At 40.4% G+C, this 11,988-nt stretch overlaps 1 protein-coding gene across 4 annotated transcripts in view; it reads right to left on the minus strand.

Annotated features, from left to right (window-relative positions):
* Positions 1-11,988, minus strand: part of LOC131690892 (aryl hydrocarbon receptor) — a 1,300,655-nt gene that overhangs the window by 971,927 nt on the left and 316,740 nt on the right. The gene's annotated exons all lie outside the window — the stretch shown is intronic.

Here is an 11,988-nt window from a genome sequence, read left to right on the forward strand (position 1 = left end):
TCGATTTCATTGGATTTTTGAACGATCTCGGAATCGAGATACACTTCGCTAGCAACTCAAACGCTAACGGGATAGTAGAACGATTTCATTCTACGCTCATTGAGATTTTTAGAACGACAAAAACCAAATTCACCCATCTCACACTTAAAGAACACGTAAACGTCGCGATCGATATCTATAACAATAGTTTTCACGAATCAACCAAGGCTAAACCGCGAGAATTAATCTTTAACACTCTAAATACAACAAACACCAGAGAAATAACTGAAAATTTCCATAAACTCCAGTCCAAAGCCAAAATCGAACTAGATAAACGAAAAGCCAGATACGAGGAAAAATACGCGAACAAGCAAATATCGAAAACATTAAATCCAGGCGATGAAAAATATGTTAAAATAACCCAACGACTAACAAAAGACAAAAACCTGTATAAAATATCAAAAGTACAACAAGACAATGAACTAATTTTCGAAGATAATAACGAGGTTAAGATCCATAAAAATCGACTAAGACAATAAACAAATTAAATCTATTTTTATCTTAAAGAATAATTACACTCAACCTGATAAACGCTACCACCTATAAAGAAATAACAAACAGTAATGGGCTACTGGCAGTAAAAATCGATTCAGTCAGAATTAAAATAGGATATAATAGGATAGTACACGAAATAGACCTGAAAACACTCGAAAATAATCTTGATTATATTGAAAAAATAGGAAAATCCGTCAAAATTATTGATCCTTTAGTAAACACACTTGAAGCCAAAATCCAGTTAGCTAAAGATAAACTTCATAGCCTTCTACCACGAAGAAGGAGGAGAGGACTAGTAGACGCTCTAGGAACAGCAATAAAATTTATCTCTTGAAACGATTTGAATATTATAAACCAAAGCCTAGGGATATTAGGAGAACAAGAAAACAAACTCCTAAAAATCAAATGATGCAAATTAAAATTAATGAGATTTTTCAAAACAGAATAAACAATATTACAACAATTCTGAAAAAAATTAATATAAAGATGTCCAGAGAATTTAATTCATCACAAGTAATTAAAGCATATTTAGAATTCACAAATCTTTTTTGGAAAACAGAGGGGATAATCCAGTTGATTGGCGACATAGAAGATCGAATAGAACTCTCTGAACTCAATCTTATCAACAAAAACATATTGTCTTTAGAAGAAAAGAATTTCATTTATAGCATACTTAGGAGTCAAGGAATCACGATAAATTACGTAGACGAAATCTTCCGTTACTGTACAGCTAGCATAGGAATTAGTAACAACCAAGTAGCCATCCTTACAAAATCCCCGTACTGGACGACAAACACTACGATCTACTGGAACTTCATACGCTCAATCTCAATGGAACACGCATCAATACGCACATTCAGCTGGTAGCCAAACACAGAAACCACATATACTCGCAAACAACAAAATGCGATATTTGCAGTAACAATTCTCCATTAGAGGACGAATGCATCTTCAACCTTCTTGTACACCAAGCCCCAAAATGTACAGTCTCTCGAGTCAGAGAGACCACACAAATCAAAGAAATCTTAAAAGGTATCATTCGAATAGACACAAACATCGACATTGAAGTGTCTGACTCATGCGGAGGACCTAAAGTAATTGCAGGAACAACGCTAATCGAAATAGAAAATTACACAATCAAAATAAGCAATTTAACATTCTACGGGAAGCCGGAACTAATCCATAAAGACAATTACCTCATACCAATATACAGCAAAAACCTTCAGATTGCAAGCAATATAACCAGCGAAGAGGAAAACGTTATGACCAGAATCCACAACTTGGAAGAAGTCAGCGAAATCTACCTATCACTGCACCAAACACAAAACAGGGTAACATTAGGAGGCTCTATCCTCCTGGTGCTAACAATTCTTTGTTTCTCCACTTATCTCTATAGAAGAAAACCACATTCGGGAAAACATACAGTTGACAGGTCGCCAGAATCGTTTTCAACAACCCAACTAGAAGACATAGCAACCGAACCAACTGCAGAGACAACCGAAGAGAAAACAGAGAGAAACAAACCACGAGTCATTCCGATACCGAGATTCGAACTCCTGAAAAATCAACCGAGGACGCTTGATGCTTGAGGAGGGAGACGTTACGAGGAAACCTTCCGAAGCTAGAGCAGACATCGCAACCATATCCGCTGACCCATCATAATCGATCCAAACGATCGATGCAACGCAGATATGCTGAGCCAGCTGAATGCCACGCGCGATGCCAACGTGGAAGCGGCCAACATGGACAACGTGGACATCGGACGATACTGGAGCAGACTTCGTATTGCTGACTAAGTTAAACATAATTTATAAGAGGCATTGAACAGGAAAATCGAGTTAGTCTTAGGCGTGAGTTGTAACCTAAACGATTATAAGTGAATAAATGTTTTTTTTATAAAACTCTGACACATCAGAGCATTACTTATATATATATATATATATATATATATATATATATATATATATATATATATATATATATATATATATATATATATATATATATATATATATATATATATATATATATATATATATATATATATATATATATATATATATATATATATATATATATATATATATATATATATATATATATATATATATATATATATATATATATATATATATATATATATATATATATATATATATATATATATATATATATATATATATATATATATATATATATATATATATATATATATATATATATATATATATACATTTATAAAAAAATTTTCGAGGCAACATAAAATCTCGACGTTTCATGCATTTTAAAGATGTTTGGCATCAAAAATACGAAATCGATTTTTGAAATTTCATGGGGTCCCCCCTTTGAAAAAAAAATTAAAGTTCCGGCTTATATGGAAAATTCATATGTTACCGGACGGTTTTTATCTATTTCTGGACCCATATAAGCGATCTGCACGAAATTTTATAAACATCTGTGGGGATATTATAGCTATTATTTGGGACTAAGTTTGTGAAAATCGGCCCACCCATTTCCGGGAAACTGATGTGAATTCGTTAATTTTGAGAGATGGCGGTTTTTCCCGAGCACTTTCGGAATCGTCTATGGTGATCAATGTAGTCAACGAAAGTTTGGTTGGCCGTCGGTGACCTAGAACTGCAAATTTAAGTTGTTTGAGTTTTAGCGGAATGTTTACCTTTTTTCAATTTGTTTATTTGATAAGGCACGTATGCGTTAGCTTAAAGGTGCCATTTTTTCATTGTTTTACATTTTGAATTTCTTAAAACTAGGGGGTTACACATTTCAATATTATTTTGTTTTATATAATGAAACTAAAAAAAAACTTCACAGCTAACTTATACATATAAAAGAGGGTATAATATAATATTCGTAAGATTTGGGGGACGGGTTATTTTGTGTGTTCTTTTTATAGTAATTCACTTTATGATTTTTAGAAGGGAGATTGTTAATTATTAACTAAGCGGAACATTTTACAAGCTTAATAACTAGAAATAACTAGAGAGAGTGATTCAAGATTAGGGGGAATTAATTAGGGCTATTTTAAAGTAGTGGTACTGTTGTGCATTTCTTAACGAGATTAAATATTGATCAACTAAAACTAGAAGATAGGGGGGCACATAAGTTTTGGGAAGATATTCAAGGGGAGAAGGGGTGAAGTCATACATCTGTGTATCAGAGACATGGGAGAGAGGGTGTACAAGGCTGAGCGGGGGGGGATATAAACTTTCAGTTTCCGGCATCAGGAATCAACGGCCAGGATTACAGATTCGAACGGATGTATCAAGTATTGGGACGCCGGGCGGTTTTTCTTGAGCCGGCAGGGGTTCCTCCAGGCGATTTCGTAGTACGGCTCAGATACGGATCGGAAACACACCGCGCTGCGCGTGTGATGTTGTACTGTAGATCTCGTGTTGTTGGTTCATTCGACAGATGTTTTGTCTCGTCTTAGAGTCGTATCAAACCATCGTTGGGGTACGGTAGGCGGAAGAGGGCACTTCTGGGAATGATAAGAGAGAAGATAGGAAATTAAATTTGGATATTGATGGTTTTGAGGAACGTGTATATAAGGGACATGTAGAGAATATCGCGGCTTGCTAGTACATCTCGAACCGGGACATTAGGTGATCTTCCTCGGGCCCAAAGGGAATCGAATAGTTGAGATCTGGCAGAACAGTACTCGGCGCATGCCCAGACAACATGTTCGATTTCGTGATAACCGTTGCCATAAGTGCAGATACCACTATCCACGAGCCCAATACGCCGGAGATGTGCGTCCAGCGTGTAGTGATTGGACATGAGCCGAGACATCACGCGAATGAAATCCCGACCCACATCCATCCCCCTGAACCAAGGTTTCGTCGATACCTTAAGGATTATCGAATGTAGCCACCTTCCCAGTTCACCATTGCTCTATGAAGTTTGCCAACTTTCGAGGGTTCTCTGATGAGTAATACTGAAAAATTCGCTGAAGCTAATTGGTCTTTCATATATGTCACCTTGTAAAGCGCCCGCCTTAGCTAAAGAGTCCGCTTCTTCATTACCTGGAATGGAGCAATGCGAGGAAACCCAAACTAAGGTAATCTTGTACGATCTTACAGACAAAGCACGCAGGCGCTCCCAGATTTTTGGAATGAGCTTTCCAGGTTTCATTGAACGAAGAGCCTCGATTGAGCTGAGGCTATCCGAGACAATAAAGTAATGATCGGTGGGCAAAGTATCAATGATTCCAAGGGTATACTGAATAGCAGCAAGTTCTGCTACGTAAACTGAAGCAGGATCATTGAGTTTGAATGAGGCGGTGAGGTTTTGATTGAATATACCGAAGCCATTGGAGCCGTCGAGGCTTGACCCGTCGGTGTAAAACATCTTGTTGCAGTCGACTTCTCGAAATTTACTATGAAAGATGCTTGGGATCACTTGCGGACGTATGTGATCCGGGATTCCACGAATCTCGTCTTTCATGGATGTGTCGAGGAATACAGTTGAATCAGAAGCATGAAAGAGATTGACACGGTTGGGATAGTATGAAGAAGGATTGATATTTTGTGCCATGTAATCGAAGTACAAGGACATAAATCGGGTTTGAGAATTGAGCTCGACAAGCCGTTCGAAATTTGCAATTACTAACGGGTTCAAGATATCACATCGGATGAGCAATCGATATGAGAGGTCCCAAAATCGATTTTTCAGCGGAAGGATGCCCGCCAGCACTTCTAAAGTCATCGTATGTGTCGAGTGCATGCAACCCAAAGCAATACGCAAACAACAATATTGGATTCGCTCTAGTTTGATGAAATGTATGTTCGCAGAAACTCCCGTACTCCATCACCGACAATATTGTTGTTTGGTACAGCCTGATCAGGTCTCCTGGGTGGGCACCCCACCATGTTCCGGTTATTGTACGGAGAAAGTTGATCCTTTGCTGGCACTTCTGTTTCAGATACCTAATGTGACTTCCCAGGTTCCTTTAGAGTCGAACCAGACCACGAGATATTTGAAAGTTGAAACCTGAGCAATAGTTTGACCCATTAATGGAAGCTGTAGTTGCGCTGGTTCACGCTTCCTTGAAAATAAGACTAGCTCAGTTTTCTCCGTGGAGAACTCGACACCTAGCTGGAGGGCCCAAGCAGACAAATTGTCCAAGGTATCTTGCAATGGTCCTTGCAGATCGACGGCTTTGGGACCTGTAATAGAGACCACACCGTCATCTGCAAGCTGCCTTAGCGTGCAGGAATTGACAAGACATTCGAGTTATAGAGAAGGGGGCTTAGACATGAGCCCTGGGGAAGACCCATGTAGCTAATTCGTGATGTCGATAAATCACCATGCGAAAAATGCATATGTTTTTCAGACAGCAAGTTTAGCAAAAAGTTGTTTAGAGTCGGTGAAAGACCATGCTGGTGCAGTTTCTCAGCAAGAATTTTGATTGAAACTGAATCAAAAGCCCCCTTTATATCTAGGAAAACTGATGCCATCTGCTCTTTGCTAGCATAAGCCATTTGAATTTCTGTTGAGAGTAACGCAAGACAATCGTTCATCCCTTTGCCTTTGCGAAAACCAAATTGTATATCTGACAGTAAGCCATTTGCTTCAACCCAATTATCGAGGCGAAACAAGGTCATTTTCTCGAACAACTTTCGGATACATGACAGCATCGCAATCGGTCGATACAAGTTGTGGTCGGAGGCTGGTTTTCCTGGTTTTTGAATGGCGATGACCTTCACTTGCCTCCAGTCATGAGGGACAATATTATCCTCAAGAAACTTATTAAATAAATTCAACAAGCGTCTCTTGGCAGAGTCTGGCAGATTCTTTCACAAGTTAAATTTGATTCTGCCTGGCCCTGGGGCTTTATTGTCACATGATAAGAGAGCAAGTGAGAGCTCCACCATCGAAAACGGTGTTTCGTTCGCGTTATTGTGAGGGGACGCGGCGCGGTAGATCTTCTGTGCCGGGGCGGAATCCGGACAAACCTTCTTGGCAAAATCGAATATCCAACGGTTTGAATATTTCACGCTCTCATTAGTACTGCTTCGGTTTGGTAAGCGCCGGGCCGTACTCCAAAGAGTGCTCATCGATGTTTCTCTCGTTAGTCCGTCGACGAACCGGCGCCAGTAGCTACGTGTTTTGGCTTTTATCAAACTCTTCATGCGCGTTTCCGCCATCGCGTACTGTCGGTAGCTAGCTGGCAGCCCGTCATCCCGGAAGGACTTACGCAGCGGCCTTCTCCGCGTACACGTCTGAGCACTCTTTGTCCCACCATGGATTGGGAGGACGCCCGCGTGAGTTCGCGTCTGGTACGCGTTTAGTCTGAGCATGAATCGCGGTATCGAGAATCAAGCCAGCCAGGAACCCGTACTCTTCCTCCGGAGGAAGCTCTTGAGTGCACTCGATATTGTCGGATATCGCGGACGCGTAGCTCTTTCAATCAATATTTCGTGTGAGGTTATACGAAACATTGATTGTATTCGGTGGCCCTGAACCGTTAGCACGATTGGCAGATGGTCGCTGCCGTGGGGATCAGAGACTACCTTCCACATGCAATTTAACCGCAGCGATGTCGAGCAGAGGGACAGATCTAAGGCGCTCGGTCGCGCTGAAGGGGGAGGAATCCGTGTCATTTCACCCGTATTCAAAATAGTCGTATTGAAGTTGTCGCAAAGCTCATGGAGTAGGGTAGATCGATTATCGTCATGAAGGCAACCCCATGCCGTGCCGTGGGAGTTGAAGTCACCCAAAACTAGCCTCGATGCGGGGAGGAGTTCCGAAATATCGCAAAGCCGTCGGTGGCTAACTGAGGCTCTAGGGGGGATGTAGGTGGAAGCAATGCAAAGGTTTTTGCCTTTAATTCTGGTTTGGCAAGCGACAACTTCAATGCCTGGTGTCGAGGGGAGGTCGATCCGATTGAAAGAATAGCACTTTTTGATCCCCAAAAGTACTCCTCCGTAAGAGTCTTCTCGATCCAAGCGAATAATATTAAAATCGTGGAAGTGTAGGGTTATTTCTGAAGTGAGCCATGTCTCGCATAGGGAAAATTCATCGCATTTCAAATTATTTAGTAAGATTTTAAACGAATCGATTTTCGGGATAATGCTTCTGCAATTCCAATGTAGAACAGTGATTAAATCCTTGACCTCGTTCGATGAATTAGCCATCGAAGGATACAATCGCCAGGAGAAAGGGGCCATTTCGCAGTGAACTGCATCAAAAATGTTTTTACTGCGGGGAGAAAGCTTATCAAGATACTTTTAAGGGGGTCAGAAATGTTTAACGCTGTAAGAATACGGTCCACAATGTCAGAGAAATTTACTAAGCCAGCACTGTTTTCTTTCTCTGGCTGAGATATGGGAACACTTGGGATTTTTGATGTTCCTGGAAGTGCTGGGAACTCTTTTTCTGAGCTCAGGTTACTGAGACCGGGAGCGACTTGTTCGGTTTTGCACCAGTACTTCCTTGAGTAGTTATTTTAGGGGGATTATGAAGAGACACCTTCTGGCCTTTACGACGAAGCTTGGAAGAGGAAATGTTCTTCCTTTTTCTACTACTTCTAGGCACAGCAGAAGATGTTCCCTCCTGAGGTTCATCACAGTCGCCTTCGTCAGTAGACAAGTTGGTAAAGATGTTCGTAGAGACAGGTGGCGTAGCTATCTTAAGCATTTCTGCAAAAGATCGCTTAGAGCGTCCCTGAAGGGTAACGCTTAAGATTTCCCTCGCGCTGTTTGTACGCGGGACATGAAGGGAGATCATGTGGGTTTCCCCCACAGTAGAGACACTTTTCGACATCTCTACCACAGGAATCATCCGCATGATTCCCACCGCATTTCCCACAGCGGGCTTTATTGCTACAATGGGAGGCTGTGTGTCCCAATTGTTTGCAATTAGTACAGTTCATGACCCGCGGCACAAAGAGGCGAACAGGTAGACGAACCTTGTCAAAGAGGAGGTAATTGAGCAGGGCAGAGCCGGCGAAGGTCACCCGATAAGAGTCTGAGTTGACATATATTTTCTTGCCGTCAGCTGCGACTGATGCTGAATGCAAACGTTTGCATTCCAGTATCTTCACTGGCTTAAGCATGGGGTCTTTGAAACAGCCAGTCCCATATTTTAGCAGGTCCTCGCAATTCAGACTCGAATCGGAAACGACCCCACTGACTTCAACCCTGCTAGCTGGAATATACACCCTGTACTCATTCGTAAAGGGCTCGTAGCCAGCAATATCGTTTGCCTGAGTTGTACTGTTAACCACCACTCGAAGCTTATTAGGGCGAATTTTCGATATTTCTGTCACGGCCGAATACCGATCCGTCAGAACTCGAGAAATCTGCAACAGATTCAAACACTTTTTTTCTTTGGTCCGAAAGAAGATCACAAATGGCCCGGTGGCCGAGCTCGGATATACCTTGAGCCGGGGAGCCGATTTTATTTCGACGTCCATCTCACCTTGAGATGAACCGCCGTCAGGGGAAGTTATTTTTGCACGGGCCTATTGCCCAGTGCACGTTATTAAGACAACCAAGAAGGGGAAACGAAAACTAATACTTAGCTTGTGTAGGTAACGGTATCCAGACGGCTTCCTAGAAGAACACTGCTTCACTTGTCACTGACCGGCTAACGGTACTCAGAAACAGAAACACAAAAGAAGGGAAAAATACTGAAACCTCAACTAGGCGTAGAGTGTGCAAATAACCTTGAACGCGGATTAACACTATTTGTCGCTATAGAGTGTACGGACCGATGACAAAAGACTTCTATCTCGACTGAGTGCTCGATATCGAATGAATGTTTACCTTGTTTGCTTTCATCGGAGTATCGGTTTGAATCGCAATTTGCTATGTGATCGCACGCCACAACCCGTAACTCCAGAACCGGAAGTCGGATCGGGATGAAATTTAATAGCCGTTCACGGGGGCGTAATACCTTTCATTTGAGACAAAGTTTGGTTGAATCGGATTAGCCATCTCCGAGAAACCGATGTGACTGTTATTCTGAATTTGGATACTTCCGCCGGAGCTTTCAGAACCGATGATGGTGGCCAATGTGGCCAAAGAGACTTTGAATGGATGTTAGTGACCTAATACTACAAATCGAAGAAGTTGTGGTCATATTTTAGAAAAATTTTCACCCTTTATACATTCATTGCAGAATTTATTAAAATCGACATTTTCTTAGTGATCGTGCTCACCACCCTGTAATTCCGGAACCGGAAGTCGGATCCATCAGAAATTCAATAGCAGCCTATGGGAACGTTGTATCTTTCATTTGAGATTAAGTTTGTCAAAATCGGTTCAGCCATCTCTGAGAAAAATGAGTGATATTTTTGGTCACATAATACACAGACGCACATACACACATACATACATACACACATACATACATAAATACACACGCACAGACATTTGCCGAACTCGACGAACTGAATCGAATGGTATATGTCACTCGGCCCTCCGTTAAAAAGTTGGTTTTCAGAGCAATTGCAATACCTTTCTATTGAGAAAGGAAAAAATATTTCTTGAAATGGTAATACCCCCTTAAGAGAAATGAAGATGATGGCCGATTTATAGGTGTAATCAAACTTCATGAAACTCAGCTGAGGACCCCTAATCACAAAAACATCAATGATAGCTAAAAATACTGTTGTTCACCATTTTTCAGTTTGTGACCATGGTGCGGCATCTCACTCGCACATGCGGCATCTCTCCCGCAATGACCTTTTTTTAAATGTTCACGGAAATTTGATGAATTTTTTTTCATGAAAAAAACAATTTCACAGTATTTTTGAAACTTGTCGCAATTGATTAAAATGATTTTACCAAACATTGAATGGTTTACTTCGATGCAGGATCGATTTTACGAAATGTGCGGCATATATATATATATATATATATATATATATATATATATATATATATATATATATATATATATATATATATATATATATATATATATATATATATATATATATATATATATATATATATATATATATATATATATATATATATATATATATATATATATATATATATATATATATATATATGAGAAAAACCATAATAAAAATAACCAACAAAATAACAAAATCGAAGAAATTCTTCATGTCGTTATGCGATGAAACGGAAACAATTTCATTTTTATATATAGAAATATATTGAATTCTTGTAGAGTAATTAGTAATTTAATTCTAAGTTAAAGTTGTAACGGGGTTACAGATCTTGTAAACAAGATATGCCTCAGCCCATAGTGATCTTCACGGTTAGTACGCGTTCTCGGTCTCTGCTCCTTTTCGACTGAGGTTCGCCAAGAAGGGTGGATCAATTATGTCGACCACAAAGTTCGAACCCATCGATCGCGTTCGGGAAGGCTTCGGGTTTCGTCGCAATAAGGCTATTTGGGCCACAAGAACTGAAGGAAGCTGTCTCAAATGTCAACCACCAAGACGATCAGACGTCGGTTAGGAAAAAGTTACGTTCAAGTAGTGAGAAAAGAGTAGATTGTGATTAGAAGAAAAAAAGTTTTGGAAAAATAAGGTAGAAGTATAGATGGATAAAAAAGAGTCCAAAAATTAATATTGTATCTCCTTAGGACGTGGAGAAAAATTATAGACCAGATTAGGTCAGGTTCCCATGCGGTCACTAAGAACAAAAGGGCTATTGTTTCGGATAGCCACCACGAGGTGTTAAAGTTACCGGATAACCCACGAATGTACCGGGAAATTACAGGTAACCTTAAAAGGTAGATTTTTTTCAATTGTTTAAATGAATATAAAAAAGCCAACTTGATGTTAATTGCGCTTTGAAATCGTTTGAAGATTTTTTAAAATCCTTCAAACGAAGGTCTACCCTAGGGGCCGCAATCCGGCGAAGGAAAAATTAGCCGGCTGCAAGAAGAACCACCCACTGCTACTACTTTCGCTACCATCCGTCTAGCGTGGACGCTCACCGGTGTAAACCGAACGGTGTCGATTTTTTGCCCGCTTATGTTGCGTAGCATGGCTACGTCTTTATGCGGTACCGGCGGCACCCCGTCTTTGTAATACCGCTCGTCGCAACATCAGTGGTGAATACATCTCGTCCAGCCACCGTACAGTAAAGATTGCGCTGTTAGCCACTAGAGGGCTAGGTCGGAGAAAGTGTCTACGCCAGAAGAAAGCTCGCACCCACGGACGCGTGGTAGTCGAGGCTAACCCTTTGTCGCCCACGAGCGATTTTGTTGGATGGAATGCAGATTTTCATCGGATCATCGGACAGCGTGCGCAGAAGAAATGAGCTCAAGTAAGATCAAACCGTTGTATATACTAACCCTTAGAAAAATAAGATAAATGAATTGACGTTTAGATGAAGGTTTTTTTTGAACAAGAATACAAATTTATACAACAGTAAGTCAAAAGTTTGAATCAAAATTATCCTTGGTGGGTTATTTTAGAGAGTTCACCTAACGTTTCGGGTTCCG

The sequence above is a fragment of the Topomyia yanbarensis genome, chromosome 3 (genome assembly GCF_030247195.1).
Source record: "Topomyia yanbarensis strain Yona2022 chromosome 3, ASM3024719v1, whole genome shotgun sequence".
In the NCBI taxonomy this organism is placed as follows: domain Eukaryota; kingdom Metazoa; phylum Arthropoda; class Insecta; order Diptera; family Culicidae; genus Topomyia; species Topomyia yanbarensis.